This window comes from Manis javanica, chromosome 16 (genome assembly GCF_040802235.1).
Source record: "Manis javanica isolate MJ-LG chromosome 16, MJ_LKY, whole genome shotgun sequence".
Lineage (NCBI taxonomy): Eukaryota > Metazoa > Chordata > Mammalia > Pholidota > Manidae > Manis > Manis javanica.
In genome coordinates this window covers 2,279,634-2,302,805 of record NC_133171.1, presented here as the reverse complement: position 1 = coordinate 2,302,805, position 23,172 = coordinate 2,279,634, and positions in this window count along the sequence as shown.

Below are 23,172 nucleotides of genomic sequence, written 5' to 3'. Positions count from 1 at the left end.
AGGCACCTTCTATCTGGGACTGCACGTCTTACCCTAAATTATAATCCCTAGGTTGCCTCCCTCCCCCAGCAGGAGACAGGAGCTGAAGGGTCTGTGATGATTTTGATGCATGCTTCAAATTAAGTTTCCCACAGATGAAGTAACAAAATTCTCCAAAAGTAACAAAACGACATTCTGTTTTCTGAGATAGATTTGAGAAGAATTCGAGAAACTTCTATTACTGGAATTTCATTGCTCCATTGATACAATTGTGAAAATGAGGACCATGATCAAATTTCTCAAAATTAATAGGTCTTAACTTTGTGTCACACCTTTTTATTATATTTGCCTAAAATTATAAAGTGGTATAATAAACATCCTTATTCCATAATCCTAATTTAGGTATTTATAACTTCTCTAAATTCAAAAGTAATGCTCAGAATATTGGCATTGAAATTATTTTAGTTCATATAAGTTTTCTTAACTTGAGGAATTCCTATGTTTAACCAAAAATTACATGTGATATACTTAGATGCTCCCTCGAAAATTTCATTATGCTGAAATAGATTTTAAACTTCTTTTAATTTTCGTTTTCAAAAGTCAACACATTATATACATACCTTCAATACTAGTGGTATTTGCTTTAATGTGGCTCTCAAAATATTTCCTAGCATTTGAAATACGCAGTTAAATAAGAAACATTACCAAAGTCTGAGCCATTATATTTTGAAAAGTCACATGAACAAAAGGTAAGGGAAAAATTTTGAACACTTTCTCCAGTCATCTTTTCCCAAGGAACACTGTTATTCTCAAATATAAATGACTTTCAAATAATGGAATCCTGAGAGCTGGTGAGACTATGTTTGACTTCTACTCTACCACACTGTGATGAAAAATCAAGGTCACTAGAGAACTAGAATACAGTGACAGCAAATCTCTTTGATAAGTTAATAGCAAAACTGGCGAACCATGTCATGTGAAACAATTTCAGTATATTCTTGCATGAATCCACTGCAGCAGCATCGGAAGTGTTGGAAATAGTTAAAGAACCAAACGTCATTTTTCTAGTTTTCTAAGATCAGTATATCTGCTACATGAAAATGTGTTAACACAAACCAATAGCATTTGAGAAACTTACTTTCATTCCCCAAACTTTAGGTTACAACCATAATTATTTCTTTTAGAATGATAACGGATATTTAATGTAGAGATTTTTTTTTCTCATTTCTTGTCATAATATAGCCATGACTTTCCTTTCACAGAAACAGTATAAAGAACACTTTTCTTATGAGTTAGGTCAGGTAATCTCTGACCTGAATTTTGAATGATAGGTCTTAACAAGGATTATGGTGTGTGATAATAATTTTTGTTGATAGACTGTCAAGAAAGACATTTCTTTCTTGATGCATGCTCAAGTCAAAACATCAATGGTCTTGATTTTTCTGTTCTTAACTTTATATATTGAGATCAAATTTAAGCAACACCCAAATGTGAGTTTCATTAGCGTAATTCTGTTTCAAAACCATCTATAAATTCTAAACACAGACTATTAAATCTAAGACAAGAATGTACTCCTAAACTGATTTCCCATGACTTTGGAGAATTGTCTATTTAATATTCAATGAAGGCATATATATATACATTTTTTTATTTTAATGACACAAACTCCCTGCCACCATTACCTGCCCCCCTCCCCACACACACAAAAAAAGAAAATAATTTTAAGACGAGAATGGTAAAATATTTTTCTCTATATCTGAAAATCATGAGCCTCTTACTTCTAAGTATTGGATTAATCTAGAACCTTGCACATACAAGATGCTGTGCGAGGCACTGTAGACAAGGGTTAAAGCAGTGACATAACCTACCCTTAGGTGTTTCCTGTTCTCTAACTCAGGCTGGGCTCTGAACACTATCAGGAATCCAAAATTCAAAGTACCAACCAACTCTGATACTATGCAAGATGCAAAAGAAATTAGAAAGCACACTTTCTACTCCAAAACATGCCTGCTAAAGACTTAGGCCATATAAACTGAGGAGTAATACTATACCACACATATCTTCGCAACCACAGACTGCGCACATTTTGAGAGGTAAGAAAGTTAACTGTCTGTAAGTATTAACAGCTTGTGAATGTTGTGAATTACTGTATTTCGAAGGAGGTATTGGATTTGGGGCTTTAGAATAGTGACAATGCTAAGCAGTAGAACAGAAATAGCAGCGTAATGAAGATGAGTATGTTATTTAAAATGGTGCCAGGGAACCAGGCTATGTAGAAGAGAGAGGATTCACTCAGACTTTCCACAAATATTTAGTTAGCATCACAATATAGAAAGCGCTTTGAATATGCAAATTAGTGCAAATTAAATTGTGTTTACCCTCTAGGACCTTAAGCTGTAGGTACAAGACACATTATATGTGGTTTCATCTCCTATGGTTTCGTTTACGTGCGGCCAACAAATGATGGGGAAGCAGATAATTTTCCTTCTCCCCTGTGTTCAGAAGGTCAGTAATAGCCAAATGATAACGTCACAGTGCCTATATTATTCACCTCACTTCATCTCGTCAGGTAGGCATTTTATCATCTCCCATCATCACAAGAAGGTGGTGAGTGCAGTACAATACGGTATTTTGAGAGGGACCATATTCACATAATTTATTGCAGCATATCTCTATACTGCTCTTTTATTATTCTTATTAATCTCTTACTATGTCTAATTTATTAAAAATTTTATAGGAATGTATGTATAGGACAAATCATAGTGTATATATATATATAGGATTTGGTGCTATCTGAAGTTTCAGGTGTCCACTGGGGTCTTGGAACATACCCCCCTCAGATAAAGGGGCCTAAGAGCAAGAGCGGCACAAACAAGCGAGACCTCCTGGCGGAGAGGGTCAGGGAACTCTGGAGCATGTGACAGTTACACTCGTCCTTGGCAGGACTTTGCTGAGCAGAAATGATAGAAGGGCCAGACCTTACAAACAGGAGGGATATGAAAGGGTACCAGTATTTATTCCTAATTTGTGTTGTTTATAATCTCATTTAATCCTTCTAGTCAGTTATTTTCCCATTTTATAGACAAGTAGGCTGCATCTCCAGCTGTTTGAATCTTCATAATGTGGGTGCAGGATTTGAATCCAGGATTTTATGGCACAATAGCATTACACATAAGTGAAGGTACAGGAAGCTTGAAGTACTGAGACAAAGGAAGTAAACATTTGGGGGATTCAGCAAGCATCTGACAATGTGATGGTAATAGTGTGGAGAACAAGGGATGGATTTCAAGGCAGTTAGAACTGTGTGGCTGTTCATTTGAGAAGGACGCTGAGTGGCCACAGTTCATGCAGAGAAAGGAGCATCATTTCTTTAAGGTGCTAATAATTTAGGGTCAGGGTGGCAGAAGTGAGGTGGGAGGGAGTGTAATGCAGAGAGTATGGAAGACAAACACATCACCACGCTTCCGTGCAAATTAGGCATCACCAAGCTGCCACAGCATCTTTTCTTTTTCATTGTTGGACTCAATAGAATTACAGAAGACATTTGTTGATGATCCAAATAGGTAAGGGTCAGCGACCAGCTGGAGAGATGGGCAAAATTTAACAGGAAAATAGATGCTCTGGCACTTGTGTTGAAAATCAAATTGTTATTAAATGTGGTAGTTTCATTTATACAAAATTTAGTATATGTCATCCCTACCCCCAACCCCAAAAGCATCCCCTTGGGGATATTAGAAATATGTTATTTAGATGCACGTAAAAGATAGCCATGAACAGAGCATCATGGGAATATCCATCATGACTGGGATTTCTGGACCATGAGCTTGGACAGAACAGAAACAAATGAGCATATTTTGAGGCCCTGAAGGCCAAGCCTGGTAATGACAGGACACCCCTGGAAGTTCATTCAACCAAGAGAGCACTTCAGGAGAGTCACAGCAGCAGAAATAATACAGAGTAATAGTAATAAATAATACAGGACAATAAAATAAAGACCAATAATAAAATTGTCTTCCCAGTAGGAGAGACAAAACTGGGAAGTAGGAAAAGAGAAGGGTGGGCTACTGTGAGGGAAATTCCACATCTTCATCCATTTTTGTGGAAAACCAGGATTAGCCTCACAGCAAGCGGCTAGGGGGGATTCATGGCTCACAAACCAGCTCATATTTGCATAATAATGGACATAAATATGGAGGAACATATTTATCTTCAGGGAAGACTGCAAGATTAAAATAATTCTAGTATTATTCACACCAACCCTTTCAGGTAAATTGTTATCCGCCAAAGGAAATGCTCCACGGTCCTTCCTGCCACTTCACTCTGAAGCAAGTTCTCGAAGAAAACCCGCTGCCCGCAGCTTGGGTGCGAGGACTAACCTGCCCTGAGGACGCAGAGAGGAGCTGAGGAAAGGATTAATGATCCCCCCACACCCTCATGTCAGGGAGGAAGACAGGTGGACGTCTCCCTCAAAGTCATGAATCAAGTTTTACTCAGTTTGGGCCTTTTAAAAATTAAAACAGAAGTCCCCATGACATAAAACACAAGTTTTCTTATTACTCTGCTTTTGTTCTATCTCATCCCATAACTGAGGGTTACATTAGTAATGTAGAGTCCACGTCAGCAAACACAGAATAATCATTCTTTTGAGGCACTAGGTTCCAGGAGAAGTGGGAACTGGATGTTGGAGTAGAGATAGAAGATTGGAAATTAAGGAGCTAGACCAATTTTACATCTTATTTTCCCACCACCCAAACCATGAAAAGATAGCTGATTTAGCTAATTATAATGCTACGTTAAACTATGAAAATCTCCTAACAGGATATGATCAATTAGTTTTCAAAATTAGGTAGGTTCTCTTATTTAAACTAACAAGGTATTCATACATATATTTAAGTTTTGAGATTATATGCATTAGTATTTTATGAACAAGTCATATTCTATCTAATGTAATATTTCAGTCTCAACAATCACAACAAATACTTTTTGATTTATTCTCATTTTACGGTTGAGAAAATATCACAGGGTAACAAAACTAGTTAAGTAGTGAGGCTGGGATTTTAAATTGGTCTGTTTTTTCCACTATAGCATGCTGCTTTTCAGTAATGATTTACAGTAATTGGGTTATATTATATTAATTTCTATGTGAAAGTCTACTTAACATTCATAAAACATCCTATTTAAATATCCTACTGAAATGAGTATGTCCAACACCATGCATATTTGTATAGATAATAGATTTTATAACCTTTTTCTATGCCCTTTCTCATAACTGATATAATAGGAGCCATAAAAATATTCAGTGAGGAAATATTTAATTTAAACAGCAGGAGATAAAATGGCAATCTAAAGGGACAATTTTAATCAAGCCTAAAACATGTAAATTTCCCAAGTATATTAGGTTTCAAACACTAATCATTGTCCAGAAAAATGTATTTGTCACACATCTTATGATGATAACAGATCAAAAGGAGAAAAGTTGAGCTTGGGTTCATGTTGTTTTGGACATAGACGTTGTCCAAGCACAACATAACATAAAGTCTCTGATTTGGTCCTTTCAGAAATATTTCCAAAAAGAAACAGAAAATTTCATTACTTTGATACAGAAGAAAATTATTTAAACATATTTCTTCTCCATGAGGGGGCATCAAATTGTGCTTTTTTATGTCTTAAATTGTACTATCTAAATATAATGTGAAGAAAGTGAAGGTAGGAATTTAGAAAGAATTGAAGACATTAATAAATTATTTTTACAAAAGCAGTAAGAGAGAAAAAGAAATAATCTATCTGCTTAACAAATGATTCCATGTCTCAGAATTAACCAATACAGATACCCATCTAGAATTTAACTCTTTTTTATTTTCTCCCCATTCTTACTTTTGGTATCTGGACTATAGAAGAGAATAATTGGATACCTTTTGTAACGTCCATATATAAAATATTTTATAAAAATATAAAGAACAACAGACATGTGTTATGTAGTTAGTTTTGCTTGAGACAAGACATCTTTTATCCATTGGTTTTTCTGTTACTTGAAAGACAGTGTGTTTAGTTATTTACCTATGAATGTTGCCAAATGGGATTTAAGGAAACCATGTTAGGTGAAAGACAACAGGACTTTACATTCCTGGAGGTCAGTCATGGAAAGAAAAGCCAGCTTTGAGATCAGTCAATTAGCCAGGCATGCTTAGTTTTCTTTGCTAATAACAAGGCTTATTTTTGCCCAGTAGGTCAAATGTTAAGACCGGTTTTGATTCAACAGTTGTAGCCTTTGATACATTTGAATTTAGTAATTTTGGAGCATCTTTGTACATTATACAATGAGACATTTTCTGTTACTTCCACACTCCTGTTTGCTGGAAATAGTTCAGCAAAAGTAGTCTAAGATTTCATGCAGTCTAGTTACTTGTAATCCACCATGTATAGTTGTAATAATTATTGATTGAAATATCCAGTCTCCATTAAAAGTATATTAACTATTCTGAGAAAATAACTTGCCTCATTTCATAGTCTAGAAGGGGCAGCAGCAACCTTGTAAAATTATAAAGTTGATTATAAGAAAATGAATTTCAAAAATGAATCTATGAAGAGAAACAAAATAACTTTTATGATCTACATTTTTAAAAATTAATTTCAGACCCAAATCATTAATGACTTATTTTTCTTAACATCTGTGAAGGTAAAGGTATTTTTCTTTGTCTCAGTCTCTGTTAGAAATAGTTGTAATATGGTACATCAATCCTCTTTGATGCTTAAGCAGCCCTGAATGCCTTCAGGTCAATGCTCTGAAGGTCCTTTAAATGGAGATAAAGATCAGAACTGACACAGGGGACCCCAGGGCCTGTCCTGAAAAATGTTTTGTTTGTTTTGTTTTATAACTAAACAAATTCCTGTGAACCCTTTGTTGTCATTTTTCTAAATCCTTCAAAAAAAAAGGGGGATTTGGAAGACAAAACAGATTCAGGCATGGAAACATTTAAAGTTTTTTCTATAGATAGAGTCATCTATTCCTTAGAATTTCAGCTGGGAATAGATAGAATATTTCACAATACACTTTCATATCATCTCTTAGAGGCACATAAAGACTTTGTTGTTACTGTTTTATTGTTGCTGTCTAAATAACTATCTCTTCAGCATGTATTCTACATGCTGAATATATTTGTAAATGATTTGTCATGTCATGTAAATGATTTGAAAAACTTGCACATTTCATTAATTCAGGCCAAAGTTAGGGCCCTCTTAGATCTGTTGGCTGGAATGATTGAACTTTAGTTCAATCTCTGCTCAAAGTTTATTCAGTGGCCACGTATTGTATTCCCTAACTGTTGTAAACCATCTCACAAATTTGTACCAAATGGGGCATGAATGAGAGAATGAATTTTCAAAAAATATACCAAGGTTCATATGCTACACATCACAACAGTATTATTAGCATAGGTGGTGCTGATGCTCTGGAGTTCATCTCTGTCAAATCAAAACATAAGCTTAATTTTTGGCTCTTACTTATAAGCATTTACTTAATGAAACAAGTAATCTTAAGAATAGATTGCTTAAATTCAAATCTAGGTGGACAACTTACCAGGTAATTGTCAAATTTCTTATTTTTTGTTCCTCAATTTTCTCATCTTTCATTTAGAGCAAAAGTAACTACTCCCATGTTTATTGAAGCATTATTCACAATAGCCAAGATATGGAAATAAACTGTGTCCTTCAAAAGATGAATGAATAAAAAAATGAGATAGATAGATCAATAGATACAGATCTAGACATATAATGGAGTATTATGCAGCCATGAGAAAAAAGGAAATCCTGCCATTTGTTACAACATGGATAGAACTTGAGGGCATTTTGGTAAGTGAGATAAGTCAGAAAAAGAAAGGCAAATACTATGTGATAACACTTAAATGCAGAATGGGAAAAAACCTTATTTGAAAAAGCAGAGAGTAGAATGGTGGTTAATAGGGACTCAGGGGTGGGGGATTTGGGAAGATGTTATTTAAGGCACAAACTTACAACCAGTTGTAGCTCCAGGGGGAAGGGTGTTCCTGACCTGAGGTGAGTCCCCTATGAAACCGGTGAAACTGAAATAAGTCAAGGGAAAGGGCAGGTTGGGAGAAAGTCTTTTATTTTTTACAGTTGCTCAACTTTGCTAGCCAGGCCCAGCCTGTCCATCTCCTCCTCTCTCCTTCTCCTGCCCACCCCTTCTGTCAGAAATTCCAAGGGTGGTTTCTTGGTGACTGGCAAGCATCAGACCAATTACATAAGGAATGGAGGGGAGGAGAGAATGGCTGGTTTTCTCTCCATCCCTTACCCCAGATTTATGGGAGGCATTGCAGTGGTAAACACCTACTGATATGTAGATGAACTAAGGCTAGGTGGGAGATCTGGAAATTCTACCATTTACCCCACCCCAGTAGATAAATAAGTCACAGAAATCTAATGTACAGCATGGTGATTATAAACAACAATACTGTATTATACATTTCAAAGTTCCTAACAGACTAGATCTTAATTATTCTCACCACAAAAAAGAAATGACAATTACGTGATGTGATAGAGGTGGTAGCTAATGCTACAGCAGTAATTATATTGCAGTATATAAATGTATCAAGTCAACACATTGTACACCTTAAACTCACACATTGTTGTATGTCAATTATATCTCAGTTAAAAAAAAAGTAACTACCAGCCTGAGAGGATTTTTGGAAAGATTAAAGCAGATAATTGTAAGTAGTTAACAATTCCTCATTCATAGTAATATCTGAATAAATGTTAACCCTGATATTAGAGTTTTTCAATGACTTTGAATGTTTGCCTTAGGACAGATACTAACAGCCATCCAACAAATACTTATAAAATACCTTTCATTTCCAAGAGTGTGTCCAGGTCTTTATTCATGACCATGTTTTAAAAACACCCACAACTCACACCGTTTTTAAAATGCTATGCTGTGTTAATTTCCTAATGTTTCCCTTTGCAGGAAAACCAGACAAGGCAGAAGTAAAATGAATGAAACAGCAGGTTATTCTAAGAGTTTACATGAACTTTTCTGTATAAAAGTTTGAAGGAGTGAAGTATTCGTCTCCATTCTCAAGTTGAAGACCAGCTGTCAGCTGGCACAAAAGTGTCTGTGATATTTGCAGCTGATAAAACACACTCCCAAAGGAGAGGCGCACATTTCTCTGCAGTTCTGTGGTTGCCTTTATTCCTGGTGGGTCTAGCAGGAAGTAGGCTCAGAATTTTCTTCACCCATTATCACAGCTGTGTCCTCCATTAGAGTGCAGGCCTGCCCAGAGATCAGGGTTAGATAACGACTACACCTCTTAGAGCTGTGAGACTGCCAGCCAGCAGAATTAGGCTGATGCCTCTCAGCAAGTATAGGTATGCTGGAATTGGGGCTGCTTTTCATTGCTGGCAACTTCAAGGTTCCTCCCAATTGGGATGGAAGGAGAGCCGCATGAGATTGTTAAGCAGTGATTGGAAACAGTTGCTATTTGTCAGAGAGCTGTATGGTTTGATTCTAGATCATTTTATTTTTCAAGTCTTGGGTGCATTCTTAAGAATCATAGAATTTTGTGAAAAGCAAACTCAAGCGAACTTCTCCAATCTCATTTGATCAATGAAGAAAATGATGTTCAAGGAGGTAAATCCTCTACACACATTAACAGATATACAAAGTGGCCACATTCATGCTGGCCACCAGCACAGGCTCTGGAGACAGTGCCTGAGATTGCATTTTCCTCCCCTCCCTACCAGCTGTCTAAAGTTGGGAAGGTCACTGAAATTCCACAGACTGCAGTTTCCTCATCTATACAACAGGGATAAGAAGGCAAACCTCAGAAATCAGTGTGAAGATTAAGTGAGATCTCATTAGTGTATTTGGTAAAGAGCCTTCCTAGCCTATAACAAGTCTTCCCGCAAAGCCTCCTTATTATTATTACCATTACTGTTATAATTATTGGTATTATTTGGGGGAAACCAAAGTTAGAAAGAAACCAGAAGACAATGACTGATAACCAAACATCCCTTTCATGCTCTGAAATTTTCACTCTAAACTTGTAAACAATAAGGAAAAATTAGCTAAACAATAAGGAAAAATTTTATAGTTAGGATTATTATTATTTTTTATTTGTTTGTTTCTAATTGGTAAGTCTGCCAGGTGAGTAGTCAAAGTACCTGAGGGAATTATATTATAAAAGTTAGGCTATAATGTCAACTATTTTAAAGAACTTGATAATTTATGAATAATGTTTGGTAGAATTTAATTTTTGGGGTTTATACTTCTGACTTTAACTTGAAATGCATAAGATGACACTGCAAAGTATAACTACAAAAAGGAAACTGGTAATTTACTAGGAAACATATGGGACAATCTTTATGACACTGAGGTAAGAAAGAGCTTGGAGGTAAGAAACAAAAAAACAAAAGTCACAAAGGTTCATAAATGCAACATCCAAAAATCTGGTTCTACATAAAAACATTAAAATCTTAAAAAAGACAGCTGAGACTGGGAAAGGGATTTGCCTTCTTAGCTCACAGGGGATTCTCATCCAAAACATATTTAAGATAGTTTACAAGTCAGTAAGGAAAAAGTCAAAAGACCCAGTAGAAAAATGGTCAAAAGGTAACAAAAGAAATTTATAGTAGAAAAATACAAATGTACACCTTCAATAAAAATGAGAAAAATGGAATTAATGTGAGAATTTTTAATTAGGCAAATATTAAAAACCTAATCACATGTGGTGTAGGTAGGGCTCTGGAAGAAGCAGGGTTTTGAGACACAGCTGGCAGAGCTCTGAGCTGATGGACAGTTTAGCAGTTTATCAGACCCGAAAATGCAAGCCCCACTTCTCCTTCTCAACGCCTGATATGAGGAACACTTGCCGAGGGGACGTGAAGAAAGAATTGTGTGATTTTGTTTGCTGTATTGAACAACTGTAAGCAACCTAAATATCCTTCACTAGAGTAAAGCCTGAGTAGAACAGAACATATTCCTACTCTGGAACACTACGCATGACTAAAAAGGAAAGCATTAAATAGATAGACAAATAGATCGATAGATGATAGATCTCCAAGACATACCTTGAGATAAAAATAACCAGTTGCAGAAAAATTCATTCAGTAGATATGATTTACATTAGAAATATAGAAAGACATAAGCAAATGGAGTACAGATTTTGGAGTCATTTATCTATATGTAAAAGTATAGGGAAAGGTGTGGAAGTATACATACAACCCATAGCATGTGGACATCACTGGAAAGAGCTGAGCATCATGGGAAAAGCATTCAGCGGGTGACTGGGTTTTATGGGGCCAACAGATAATACACTTATTTTCTACCCAAGCTGAGAACAAATCAATATACAGGCAGGGGCAAAAATGTCAGCTTTATGACTGATAATGGAGCAGGTGGCGTAGGTTCACAACCGGATGGGCTTGCGGAGGCCCGGCTTCCCCACCTCTCATCACTTTTACCTCCAGTGCATGTCGCCTGGGTCCCCAGTCTAAGCCTTGGGACTGTGCACAGGAAGGGGAATCTAGCTCTGTACAACCTCATATTGGTCAAGCCAGAGAGAAGACTGAAGAGGCTGATTACCCAATCTCATAACCTTTCAAGAGATTAGCCCCACCTTACTTAGGAATATGCTCCAATGCCGTCCACACCAGTCAGGTAACACATTTTCCTTCTCAACCACCTGAGATGTGAGGATGGAACGGGTGGAGCACCAAGGTCAGGATTACTCTTATTATTGAGGCTTCCATTGTTAGGTTACTGCAGTGGGTGGAATAAGATGAGTGTTTCCCTACAGCGTTACTAACCCGTCACTAACCAGGTTTTAATGCTTTAAAAAAAGAAAATGTATTCTTGTAACACCAGGTTTTAATGCTTTAAAAAAAGAAAATGTATTCTTGCAACACCAAAATTTAAATAAATCTACAATGGATAGTAGGCTTCTCTCCCAGCAGCAGTTGCTTAGAAGTAATTGTTTAATGTTTTAAAATAGAAAATATATTCAGGTTACGTTCATGTAATAAAATAAAAACTAAGGTGGAAAACAAAATGAGAAGCTAAACAGCTATGACTTGAATTTTTTTAAAGACTAGAAATCATTTTTAGAAATTTAACATGCTGAATTTCAGTAAGCTTTATGTCAATATCAATATCCAGTCAAGATACTGACCAGCATTTGTGAGATAATAAAAAATAATTAAATGAACCCTTACTATGTGCCAGGTTCTCTGTTAGGAACTAGGCACTATGGGGTCAGACCTCCTTTTCAGTTAAGGAGAATGAAGCTTAGAATGAAAAAATATTTGCCCAGCCTCCAAAAAAATTGGAGCCTATTTCTACTGTGTATTTATATCCCTTGTTCTTTACCCATATATTTTTTTCCAGCTACCAGGCCTCATAGGATAAGCTGAATATACACATTTTAAATTAAAATAAAGTCAGTTGTCTTCTTGGCATGCACATTTACAGTGCTTCACAAACTTGAATCTTCATCTGCAGAGAAGAAAGAGTCCTTTATGCTTATAAGCTATAATTATAAGCATTCAATATTTTTAGAGAAAAAAGTATATCTGTTTATGCTAAAATCATCACCTACTGATATGCTCTAATTGTCAGCTTCTCCAAAATTACTATGGTTTTCTAAATTTCTTAACAAGTAATTATAAATAGATGTTTTGGTATGAAAAATGAGAAAGATATTCAGTGTTTTCCATATTTCATAAACACCATATAATTTCCATTCATCACAATTTCCATTTTTTGATATCAAGCAGTGTTAGGCCACAGTCTGGGCTCAAGTCTATACTGGATGCATCCACACATTCTTTCTCTTTTGGATTGCCTCAGATTTTATTCTGCAGTGTTAGAAATTTGCACGAGAGATTAATATTCAAATAAATGAACATATTGTTTTCATCTGTAGCAAATAATGTTTTTTTAATTATAAATGCTGTTTGGTGCTGAATAGGCTTGTGAGTATATCAAGTACAGTATAAACATGTGATTTCATTAGGCTCTGCATCACTATATAACCATGAGGACGGTTTGGTCAGTTATACAGGCCAATGAAGGTAGATCAAGATAAGAGCTGATATGCCACACAGACTATAATTTTCTGACTGTACATATGCGAGGCTTGGCTTATTGCAGAGGACTGAGGTAATCCTAAAGAAAGTATCTGGGGACTTCCACTAGATTCTCGAGCCAACAGAAATACACCCAGATGCCAAAGCGTTGACTTCCTTGCTAAAGTCAATACTTGAAAATGTGACTACTATCCTGGATGCCACTGAGCTAATGCAAACGTGCAAAGCTTGTATTTGTCAAAGTGCAGATTTGGTTCTTCTATCCTAAAACATGGAAACTAACATCTTGATGACTCACCTTAAAATCTTTTTCTCTTTGGTAATGATAATTTTTTTTGTGGTACAGACAAGAGAAGTAACTTTTTTATCTTCCACAATAGACTGAGATTATGATCAGAGCTGAGATGTAGTAACTATGAAGTACCTCATGTTCCTCTCCCACAAGGTGATATTCCAGATATCCAAATGCAGTTTTCTGTGGCTGACTCATGGTTCCCAGGATTTGGGGATTAGACAGCCCATACATGGGGTCCAAACTCAAGCACTTGCCATATGCACATTTGGAAACAAAGTTATCGTGCAAAAGAAGAAAGCAATTTAAAATGCTGATGAAAGCAGATATTTAGAATCTGTTTTAGGACCTTGTCACATAGAGAAGTCAAAGAGAAAAAACATTTCACACATCTTTTTCCCATTTGTTCTTTAATATTTCCCTTTCGTTTAAAGAAAAAAAAAATAAGAGACAATAAAAAAAGGGTATGTGAAAAATCCCACAGAGAAATCGCTCCTTCCTCATGCCATGCCTCCGGATATGAAACCAAAACATAAAAGCAATCTGATGGGCAAGTCTAAGAGATCTGCTGTTCTCCTTCCAACTGGTAGCCAAAGTCCTGATTATGTAGGAATTAATATGAAATCAGGTATTTTCACAGAGATGTCAAGTCTTCACTTAGTTCAGAGCTGAAGGAATTGTCTGTTTCCTCAGACAGAACACATGGTGCAGTGAATTGAATCCTGGACCAGGAGCTGGAGCAGCTGTTTCTTTCCCAACTCCACCACATAGGTGTTTTGTGACTCACTATCTTTGATCTTCATTTCCTCCTTCTCAAAAAACAATGCCTACCATGCCTGCCTCAAAAGAGTCTTGTGAGGAAGATCCAGTGATAGATGTATTAGAGTCACCTGATGAAATAAACAGTACAGTACAAATACAAGATGTCATCATGACTATCAGAATTTCCTTCTGATTGCTAATGAGGGTGAAATGGTGTATTTCCTGCAGGAATGTGGTGTCCGCTCTGATGGTGGCCCTCCCCAGTGACTCAGGAAAGGATGTGCATCTTAGCAAAGAGGAGACCAAATTGTTTAAAGTTAAGACGCGAGAACAATGCCAGAGAACAAACTGCAATATAATATTATCTATGGAGGAGACCATGTTGCAGGACATTTAAAAAGAGAACATTTATGTATTAAAAAGAAAATGTACTTCCAACTGGAATAGCTAAGAGAAGTGTTTTCTTTTTAATTCCAGAAAGTTTTAAGTCAAAGGAAAACAAAAGCAACATTAGAAGTATGCCAACGCTAGTTTTAATCATTTTGAAAAGCAGGAGAATTTGGGAGGTAATGATTTCATAAACATGGTCAAACAAAGCTGTTGTTTGTCCTGGTCTTAATGCCCTGTCCAATATTAATCAGATGCATTAAACACTCAGAAGGCAAGTTGAAAAGAGAGAAAAGGACAGACACATTTAAAGGAGATAACTCTTCCACTGAACAAAGCCGGGCTGCAGCACCCTCTTGTGTTTATTAAATATTCTATGCAAACGTTGCATCATAGAGCCCTGGAGATGTGCACTACAGTGATCGTCCAGATAATAGCTCCTCCTTGTTAGATGAGAAGGATAACTGATATATCTAAGTTTTAATCACTTAATTTAATCTTGTCCTGCTCAGACTAGAATGAAGATTTCCTGACTGCTGATCTTTTTACCACCTTTCATTATTTTTCACATTTACAAGACATGAACAATGATTAGACAGTGATGTCAGCTCATTTTTTGGACCCTGTCTAGTCACCACCATTCAAAATGATATTACAGCACACACTTCTTATAGATGGATATAAATCAAGATTATTATGTCTTAATAATTTTGTTATATCCCTTGAGATTAGAGATGCAAAGCAAAGGATAGAATCTGTGCTTGTATTTTTCCATGTGAAGTGAAAAAAGTTTGAAACATAAATCACTAAAAAAATAAATTGTTAAGAACTCAGATTATTAAATTTAATATTACTCTAAGAAATTTCAGTAGCAGGGATTCTAGATTAAATCAGGGTATTCACATGAACATATTGATAGATGATAGGTAGATACATGAATAGGTAGCTTTTTGGGGAAGAGTGAGCTGTTCATCAGAATTTAAAAGGGACTCTGAGAATCCTTCCACTGGGTCACTTGCACTTGGGCAAAAGTTATAAAGGATATGAGAGCACCTTCCTTTTTGCCTTTTTGACTAAAAGCAGAGGATTTTCAGCAAAGATCCCAGTTTTGGATCTCCCGAGGCCTTTGTGTTGAGAATGCAGCTGACATATTTGTCTCTACTTTGTGTGCTGATCTGGAATTTTTAGGATCTTAGATGCACAAAACTTAGATATTTATCCTTGTAATAACATTTAGCACAAATATCCAAAAGAGTTTTTATCACCTCCTTACAATCATAGTATCATCACATGAAACACAGACTTGAACAAACTTCTGTTCATTCCACTGTTGCAGACCTGCACACATTACATTGTGATCTGTAATTATTGCCATCAGTTAATGTGGCATTCACAAACAGGCCCGTTTTGGCAGACTGTATTTACATTTTAATTTCATTGTGATTCAGCAATGGAGCTGTTGGTTGTTTCTTCCATTTTCCCTTTTAATAGCCTTTTCAGTTTGAACCGCAGCCCTTTGGTGTCTCAATCTGTTATCTCGGATGGTGTCTTCAGCATGCGTTTCCTGTTTTGAGGTAGCAAATTAGGAAAAAATCGCTTCATGCTCATTCATACGTTTAAGTTTCATCAGTAACATCAAAACTTCTGTGAGTGATTATTTAATTGTCCCTTGCAGTAAGGGTTTTAGCTGGAAAGTGGTATGTATTATTACTTTATTACAACATTAAAAATCTTAGGAGAAAGCATGATTTATTTAAAAAGAAAAGCAATGGAGGTCTTCAAAATATTTTTACAAAACTTCAGCCAAAAGTTTAAAGTTGAATATGTATGTTTTCCATGAATACATACATTTACAGTAGAATATCTGGGATATGCATTTGGTAGCAAAAAAGAAAGGACTTGAAAAATTAACAGATATTGAATTTAACTACCTAAAGTAATCAACTATCAAACTGGAAAGAATGTATGAAGTAACTGTTTTCAGACATTGGGCGATATGCTACAAAGGCCTGCCAGTTATTAAGGGAAGAGAAACCCACAAATTTTTAGAGACATTTTTACATTCCCCAAAGCCTAGTGCCCGGGGCACTTTCTGAGCAGTAGCACAAGGAAGTTCCCCCAGGTTGAGAGCAGTGGTCTTGCAGGGTTGAGGAAACAGATGTCAGCATGCAGGCTGCTGAGGCAGTAATTCATGCAGAGAGCTATCCAGAGGGGGAGAGCTGCACAGAGAAGGGGCTGAAGACCTCTGCACACAGGGGCCTTTGAGTCTTTTGCCACGTGCTAGGAGGGGCCTGCTCGGAGTGAAACTCCTTGATAACAGACAGAGAAGAACTCCTGAGGGAAGGAGAGTTGAATGGGGAAGTGGGAGGTTCCTCAGAGCAGGGAGGCCCTGGGGCTCTGACTGCTCAGAGCGTAGTCATTTCACTGAATATCCCAGGCTTCCTGCTGAAGTCACAGAAAAGCCGCACCTTAAAAGGGCAAAGCGAGCAGAGGATTTGAATGCACATTTCATTTTAAAGACACAAGAATGGCTAATAAGCTTATGATAATTTAGTCAACTCCATGAATCATTAGGGAAATGTATATTAAAACAAGGACAAACCACTCTGTCCCCACTACAATGGCTGTCATAAAAAGTGTTGACAAGGATGCGGAGAAATGGGCAACTTCATGTATTCTGGTGGGAATGAAAATGGTACGGCTACCTTGGATAACATTCTGGCAGTTTCTAAAAGTGTGAAACATAAATTTGCCATTCAACCTGGCAGATAAACTGGTAATACACCCAAGAGAAATAAAAACATAGGTCTGCACAAAGACATGCACATGAATGTTCACAGCAGGGCTGTTTATAAGAGCCAACGAATAAGAAACAATTTAAATGTCCATCAATTGATAATTAAATAAACAAAAATGGGTATATCCATACAATGAAACTCTGTATTCAGCAATTAAAAGTGATGAATTGCTTATGCATGTTACAAATGCAGTGAGTCAAAAATATGCTAAATGACAGAAGCCAGGCGCAAAAGACTATTAATTTACATGCAATGTCTAGAAAAGGCAAATGTGTAGGCAGAGAGCAGATCAGTGTCTACTTTGAACCAATACAGAAGCTGGAATTAACTGTAAATGGCCCAAAACAGCTTCTTGGCATGACCAAAATGTCCCTACACTGGATAGTGGTGATAGTGACACAATTCTACAAATTCACTAAAATCATTGAATTGTTAAAAAAGAAAAACAGGGCTGTCCTAACCATAGAGTAAATGCCAGTCTGGAGCCATCCTAATACTACCTAAAGTCAATTTGATCCACCAGTAAATTAAGTGCCTGCCAGGGAGAAAAAATCAACCTTATTTACAGGGAAGCAACAAAATCCAGACTCTAAGCCACGCAGCAGCTGCCTTATCAAACAGGCAACGGACAGTTACCGGACATGCAAGGGAGAAGTGTGACCCACAACCAGGAGTGGAAAACGCCCACAGGAGCAGACCCCAGAATCTGAGAAAAACAATAAATGTGTGCATACACAGTTCCCACCACCCCCGCACCCCCATCCCTCTTACACGGATTCTAAATAGGGGACTCAGTATTGGGAGCAGGGAGAGGTAAGAGAGGTCGGTTCTCTTGATAACCTTTCCTTTCCACTGAATTATGACTGATTTTCAAACATAGAGAGCAAAATGTTCAAAATTGAATAAGTAGAGATAGAAACATTTCAGTGGCTTTTCACTGCACCTAGAATAAAAGTCCATTTCTTTCCAGAAGTGCGTGCTCTCCTTCAGGTGGATTTTCCCCAGTTCAGCCAGCTCGGCTGTCCTCACACCCTGTGGCTTGCAGCTGCACTGGGGTCCCTGAGCAAACCTCCCACAGCTCTGTACGGCTGGCCTCCTCTTTCCCTCACTCTTCCAGCTCTGATGGTCACTTATGCAGATGGAACCCCGCTTAACCACCCTCTCTTCGGTAGGGCTCTTTTTCAGTGGCATCTAATTCCTTCTCCTCACACTAATCACAGATAGTAGTTTTTCCGTTTTCTTACCTGTTTGTTGGCTTATTTGCTGTCTTTCTACACCACTCCTCAAGATTGTAAACTCCTTGGGGTACAATTTCTATTTTATTCTCTGGTCAACACATATGATAGTGTTGGACACACTTCCATTTGGTTAGGATGCAAACATCTCTTGAATAAATAACTCGTTCATAGAAAACCAAAGTTTTATAACATGTTAACAGGAAAAATATCTTACTTATTGGTATATAAGTATAAAAATGTGACCCCTATTTTTAGTATTTAACACCCATGACGCCCAGTATTTTTTACTGTTCTATACACTGAATTTCGATTTTCGCAGCTGGTATCCTCATTCATCTTGACACTTTCAATGCTTTGATAACCAAATCAGAGAAAGAAAAACCCACAGAAAAATGTAATTTTAGCAACTGCTAAATGAACTAATAACTCCTATAGCAGTTCTTAAAAATCCTCAACAAGTCTAATCCTCAAGTGTGATTCTCAGCTAACTTCTCCTATTATAACAGGAAATGAAGTGTGAGGCAAGCTGATGTGTGCAAAAGCTGATGTAGATGAGCCACACTTATTTAGGAGGGCTGTTATTTCATCTACATAAATATATTGAAATACCTTTTATTGTTGACCAGTCCAAACAGGAAGCAATAAAATATACACACAAGCTGACACTCAACATTATTTCATTATTTTTGTCAAAGTTCAATACACAGTGTAGTCACAGAGCTGAATTTTAATAATAGTGCCAATGTCAAATGATATAGTGCTTTCATATTTCAAGTTGCTTTCACAAACATTATCTCACTTGATCTTCATTATAAAACCACAATTGAGATCATTCTGACCTATGCTTTTTCTGACTTTTTTATTTATTTGTTAATGTGTCATTGAAATACAACCTTATGAAGGTTTCACCTGAGCAATATTGTGACTACAACATTCACCCATATTATCAAGTCCCCCCATACCCCATAGCAGTCACTTTTCATCACTGTAGTAAGATGCTATCGTGTCATTACTTGTCTTCTCTGTGCCATACTGCCTTCTCTGTGGCCTACCTACATTATGTGTACTAATCATAATGCCCCTTAATCCCCTTCTCCCTCCCTCCCTACCCAACCTCCCTAAGCCTTTCCCCTTGTTAACCTCTAGTCCCTTCTTGGAGTCTGTGAGTCTGCTGCTACTTTGTTCCTTCAGTTTTGCTTTGTTGTTATGCTCCACAAATGAGGAAAATCATTTGGTACTTGTCTTTCTCCGCCTGGCTTATTTCACTGAGCATAATACCCTGTAGCTCCATCCATGTTATTGCAAATAGTAGAATTTGTTTTCTTCTTATGGCTGAATAGTATTTCATTGTGTATATTTACCACCTCTTCTTTATCCATTCATCTACTGATGGACACTTAAATTGCTTCCATATCTTGGCTATTGTAAATAGTTCTGCAATAAACATAGGGGTGCATATGTATTTTTGAATCTAGGATCTTGTACACTTTGGGTAAATTCCTAGGAGTGGAATTCTTGGGTTAAATGGAATTTCTATTTTTAGTTTTTTGAGGAACCTCCATATTGCTTTCCACAATGATTGAATGAATTTACATTCCCACCAACAGTGTAGGAGGGTTCCCTTTTCTCCTCATTCTTGCCAGTATTTGTTGTTCCTTGTCTTTTGGATGTTGGCCATCCTAACTGGTGTGAGGCGATATCTCATTGTGGTTTTAATTTGCATTTCCCTGATGATTAGTGATGTGGAGCATCTTTTCATGTGCCTGTTGGCCATCTGAATTTATTCTTTGGAGAAGTGTCTGTTCAGCAGATCCTCTGCCCATTCTTTAATTGGGTTATTTGCTTTTTGGGTGTTGAGGCGTGTGAGTTCTTTATATATTTTGGTTGTTAACCCCTTATCAGATATGTCATTTACAAATATATTCTTGTATACTTAGGATGCCTTTTTGTTCTGATGATGGTGTCCTTTGCTGTACAGAAGATTTTTAGCATGATGTAGTCCCATTTGTTCATTTTTTATTTGGTTTTCCTTGCCTGAGGACATGTGTTCAGGAAAAGTTGCTCATGTTTATATTCAAGAGATTTTGCCCATGTTTCCTTCTATAAGTTTTATGGTTGCATGACTTACATTCAAGTCTTTGATCCATTGTTTTTCATGATTTACATTAAATCATAAAATTTTAGACCTGGAAATTTTACAGTGTCATGTAGTTCTATTCTTCATTTTATAGATAAGGAACCTGAGGACTTTTCCTGTTGTAACAGTAAACTAAGTGGGAGGCAGCTGATGTATGCAAGATGTGGAGGAACCACGTTTAGGAGGGCTATTAGTTCATCTACTTCTAGATAGATAGATAATAGATAGATAGATAGATATAGATAGATGATAGATAGATAGATAGATAGATAGATAGATAGATAGATAGATAGATAGATAAATCAAATACAGGTCCTTTCTTGGGTAACTGGAAAATGACTGAGTATGCTTCTGCAACACCTTAACATCATACTAATGATTTTTAAGTATACAAATGTACTTATTTAAATAAATCACACCATTTTTTTCTTACGATATGGAGCATAGTGCAATAAAAAAGATTATCTATATCCTACTGCCCAAATAGACCAATTGATTCCATTTTTGGATATTATTTTCTAGTATCTTTCTCTGATTTGCAAAAAATTTTCATTAAATTATATATATATATATATATATATATATACATAAAATTCCATTCTATACTTTTCACCTAACATGTCATTTTATAGTTATTGCTGAGAATTTTTCATAATCATAATTTAATACATGTTTAATATGCTGCCTGATGAACACAGTGTAACTTACTTACTTTGGATATTAAGGTTGTTTTTACTTTTACAAATAATTCTGATGCAAACGCTATATGTGGGTATCAGGGTCAATACTTCTGATAATTTCTACAGGATAGATTCCCTACAGAATGATTACAGGATCAAATGGAAAAAATATTTTTAACATCACTGACTCACACTGTCAAAGGGTTTTTCTCAAAGAATGTGACAATATCTCCAATAGTGTGTGAGGAGCAGTTTACAAGGTTTTACTCTTGGTGGATGTTGTCATTTAAAAATAAATGACTGATTTAATAGGCACTTAATCCAATTGTTCTTTTATTTTGCATTTATTTGCCTATTAATGAGATCAAACATTTTCCGATTTGTTTACTTGATGGCTTTTAAAGCCAGATTAATCTACTGTTTTTCTTAAATGACTAGTTAAGCACTGAAGATGAAAAGCAGTGGAGAGATGAGGAAAACAGAGGCAGAAGGGACGTGTGACCCCCTACCACGGTGGTGATCATTTCAAATGGTGTTGTCAGGTACATTAATATGCAATCATGAGAAGGAGAGGACACGAAAGTCACAAGACCTGAGCTCATAATATAGTGAAAACCGCTTCAGACTGGCTCAGTTTTAGATCTTAAAGAACTTTCCTTCTCTGTCAAAATTTTTACAAACCAAATGCATTAGTATAAAGGAATTAATTTAATAGTAAAAGGAAATCATGAATAGCATGAATAACTTCTGCATGGTGGGTGACTGCTGTGCTGGGCAATATAGTAGCCAGCAGGGGCATGCTGCATTGAACACTTGAAGCAGGAGTTGTCTGAACTGAGATGTGCTGTAAGTACAAAACACATGCCAACTTTGAGGACATAGCACACACAAATGGTGTAAAATATCACATCAATACTTATTAGTTGATTACCCATTGAAATGCTAATATTTGGGATGTATTACATTAAATAAAATACACTATTAAAAGTAATTTTATGTCTTTCATTTTATCTTTTAAAAAGTGACCCCCTAGAAAGTGTGTAATGTACATATGGCTAATGTCGGTCAGCATTATGATCTCAGATTTTAGGAAGGCCATTACAAAACTTCAGTGCTGTCGCGAGAGGTCTAAAGGGATATATGACTCAAGAAAGAGAGAGAGAGGATGCACAGTGTAGTTGGATTCAGTAAAGACAGTGGCAAGCAGCAACCAATAGGCTGGGGGGAAGGCTCTAACATGCTCAGCTATTTATTCATAAGTTCAGATTTTAAAGGATCTATTACCAAAGACAAACATGAAAGAGTTTAACCAGCTATCTTTGACTCATACAGAGCGAGCTAGAAAAAGCCAAACCATGTCCAGAGCATAAAGAAATGCAAAACAGGACAGAGACTGCCTAGGAAATTTGGGAAAATATTAGCATATGAAAGAGAGCAGACAGAATTATGCAATTTTTATTTGTCCTCTATTCTCTCTATAAAGAAGAATGATCTTCAAAGTGGAAAAGAGAGACAAAAATCTCAAGAGAAAAATGAACTTGAGACGGAAGAGAAGAGATTTGAGAATATCCTGATGTTATAAATAAGTGTTCCTCTCTAACTGCAGATAGGTTTCCCTTCTGGGTAATGACATCATCGTTAGTCATTGTCACTTGATTTATTCCAAAACAGAACTAGTTCCTAGATCATCAGTTCTTTGGAAACATGGACCTGATCTCTTTCACTCACTGTTCCCTTGGTGCTTAGAACACTGCCTGGCATATAGTAAGGAATCAATAAATATGTGAACAGAGAACATAGAATG